We start from the raw sequence: 3,780 nt of genomic DNA, 5'->3' as shown, positions 1-3,780 counted from the left end.
TTAGTATTATCAAAAATATTCAAGGATTCCAGGGAAGTAAAAACGTTTTTTATCCAGTGAAGTGTAACCCATTTTGAAAGCTGATGAATTCAAACAATTGTATCAAAGAGCACAGAGCGCTTTACTTAGAAATTGAACTGAGAGTCAATTAAAGAGTATCTATAATCACATATTCACCTTGGATTCATATTCAAATCAGTTTGTGAAGAAAACAAAGCATGTCACATTATCATGCCAAAGGGCATCTTTCCTAAATTAAAGTGTTATAATGAGGTTAGAGGGGTGAAGAGGTAGTCTTTATTTGCAAAGCTGACATCTTCTTTCCCAAAGCATAACACATCACAGATTTTTCTCCTCAAAACAGGACACAGGAATATTACTTTCTAACGTGCTATTTCGGTTCAGTTTGACACCATATTTGTGTGAATGTCCACATATATACATGGGAAGGCATTAAGGACCATCAATTTGAATGATGGGCAAAGTGCAAAGTCTTAAGCCTAACTAAAGCTAATTTAACTAGATGTACCGCATAGCGGTACAAAATATGACCGCCGCCCAGTCCAGCACATTTTTTCCACAAAAATAAATCACGCTGAAAGGCCTATATGATTCAAACTGTCTCACTAAATAGCATTATCCACACTCAATTCTCACTGGTATCTGCTAGACAACAAGTACCAAAACATGATTAGTTCATAGATTTCACATGTAAAATTCATTTTATACAACCCCACCCCCATCTTGCCTGTTCATAATTCTGAGAAATTCTTGTGTGCGTGTGTTTATGTGTGCCTGCGTATGTGCCTCTGTTTGTGCATGTGCATGCATGCGTACATATGTCTACTGTGTGAGTATGTGTCATACGTATGATTACTGTGAATGTATGTGTGTGCGTGTGTATCTGTTTATGCACATGTGTGCACATGGAATGGGTTAAGATGACCCCTGGAGGCAAACATATGGAAAAAATTGGTCATCCTAGGCCCCTACGGTTTTCAAGATATTCACAGAAAACTGTGTCTGCCCTACCCTCCTTTCAGGGGGTCCAGTCCAGCGGGGGGGCTACAGATCAAACGAAAGACGAAAAATGATGGTTCCATGCTATCCATGTGGGGTTACATGCCCACCAAGTTTCGTGTACCCCGGTCTTTCAGTGTCCCGGGAATCCTTGTTGGTGTACGGTCACTAAATGTACACATAAATTATTTTATTGTAAGGCCCCCCATAAACGAAAGTTCACGAAGCTTGGCATGCATTCAGAGGGTGTCATAATGATCCTACACTTTCAATGTCGTGCAGTTTTGACCATGTCAGCCAGAGATATTGTGATGAAAACACCTAATTTTTTGCTTTTTAATTTTTAACTAGGTGGCGCTATACATGAAATAAGTGGTAATGGGAAAACTGTGTCTGCCCTACCCTCCTCCAGCAGGGGGGCTACCGGATCAAAACGAAAAACGATGGTTCCATGCTATCCATGTGGGGTTACATGCCCACCAAGTTTTGTGTACCCCGGTCTTACAGTGTCCCGGGAATCCTTGACGAAAATTTGGACATGCGAAAAAAAAAAATCTGACTAAACCTATATGACCGCCGCTTCGCTGCGCGGCGGTCATAATAATCAAGCAAAATTAATTTGCTAATCAAGTACCATGGATAAGACTTCTAGTCCAAACATTAATGAGTGATATGCAACACAAAATAACTATCCACGACAACACAACAACACAGACTTTGCACTTTGCCTGACTTGTAAATTAGTGCCCTCAACGTCCAACCTCAACAATATTGCGTCCATACTAAGTAGAAGTTGGCCTTAGCTGGCATCGGTGATAATAACCATGATAAAAAACTTAGGTAAAAAAAAAATCGCTTTGTAAATGGCATTTGAGAGAATGTTATCCTAACTGACAGTGTGATGATGCAAACCTTTGTGAAAAGAAGTCCTTTGAGATATTTTGTTGGCCTTGGTGCCATCAGGGATTCCTTTGTGTTCCTCTGAAAAGAAAGCAATTTGTAGAACATTGCATAGGTATGCAAACCTACCTTCAGGTTTTGTGCTGTGAACAGGAAATTAAAGAAGTTCTGAAACACATTTTCATAATTAAAACATTGCTTATATCATTGTTCTAATAAATTATATAAATAACTCTTTCAATGTCTTTGACTCCTATGAGTGATGTGCCAATTGGTCAGTTATGGAAATGAGGGTAAAGCAAAAAAAGAAAGGCAGGAGACAGGAGAAGCGCCTTGTGTTGTTACTTGCCTTCTGATATGCGTATTTATATTCATGTCATTCACATTTCAATGCTGAGGTTAACCATGGTGAACTCCAATTCACATTGAGTTGATGAATTAATTAAGGTTTGCCTAGCACCTGATCAATCAACACTTATTTTGCCTTGTTACAGAGGACAAACTTCAGCAAAATCCACCGAGTGCTCCACAACTCTCTTCTACTCTGTCCTCGGATGCTCACTTCTTACTTCTCCTCTAGAAGAAGCAGATCATGGCAACTATGTCCTATATGGCCTCCTACCTCCACATTCTACTTTCAAAGTTCCCCCTATCAACAAGGACTTGAAAATTGCCTTGCAAAGCATTTGTGTGCACATCCAACATGCATCCCCCGTAGTGTAAACTGAGCGAGTGTTTCATTGTTCTACTTTGATATCTCAGACAACTGATAGGGACAATGCTTTCATCTTTTCAAGGTGTAAGAAAGTCTGTAAGGGCACCTCTGTGTTGCAACCCATGCTAAGATGAGGTTGATCCAAGTGACACTTGCATGTGTGCAAACATGTCATGACTGGGAGCATTCTTCTCTCATCTCTTAATGGAGAGTGCACCTGCTGCACTACCTTTTACACATTTTATTTTATTATTCATCAACTACTGTAACATCCTTCTAATGGAATTCCCTGCCTGTACAGTGAAACCCTTATAGATGATCTAGAATGCAGCAGCGTGTCTGGTCTACAATCAACCCAGTAGGGCACATGTTACCCCACTACTCATAAGCTTCATTGGCTGCCTGTAGCCGCCCACATCAAATTCAAGTCACACAATTTGTGTTATTTTCAACACATACTGTATAACAAATAACAAAAGCAATGTGTTGAAATAAACACAAACTGTGTTGTCCCTATCTGGACACAGAGATGTGTTAAAAACAACACAAGTTGTGTTGTTTTCAACACATTTGTTTTAAGAGTGTACATCCTCTCCTACCACTAACACACATTACATTGCACTTACTGTACCATGGTGTTCTTCTCTCTCCTGTCTATGTCCCTGACTTAACTTGACTTGATAAGGCAGCCCTCATTATTACACTACTGTCTCCTATTTGCACTGTACCTTGATTATTCTCTGTTTTTAGTAAGGTGTTCTGGACAAAAATGTAAACTAAATTAATAAATGAATAAATGTAAGCATTTTAAAATTCCAATAACTATCATCGCTTAGTATGTCTTGGTCATTTCTAGCCTTGAAGCAAGCCAAACAACCGCCCACAACATTTGAGCTGTTCGGACCAACCAAATTGGGCTTTGTACGATGATGGACAGATGAGCAACAGTGCCTCGTCTATCATGTCATCTGAGCACGCCTCGGTAGATTTTGTTTGCAACAAAAACGCTGTCACTAGAAGCTAGACAGATGGCTTCTAAGACCCCACTTACAGGTAGGAAAAACACATATATTTCCATGTGGTTTGGCCTTTCATTTTCCGAAAATGGAGGTTTTATCACTAAAAATGATTATTTCTGAAAACTC

This window comes from Alosa pseudoharengus, unplaced genomic scaffold (assembly GCF_046254945.1).
Source record: "Alosa pseudoharengus isolate Yale_2024_CS ecotype anadromous, Long Island Sound unplaced genomic scaffold, YU_APseudo_1.1 YU_APseudo_1.1_scf_12, whole genome shotgun sequence".
Lineage (NCBI taxonomy): Eukaryota > Metazoa > Chordata > Actinopteri > Clupeiformes > Clupeidae > Alosa > Alosa pseudoharengus.
The sequence above is the reverse complement of the archived record's forward strand: the minus strand, read 5'-3'. Positions refer to the sequence as shown.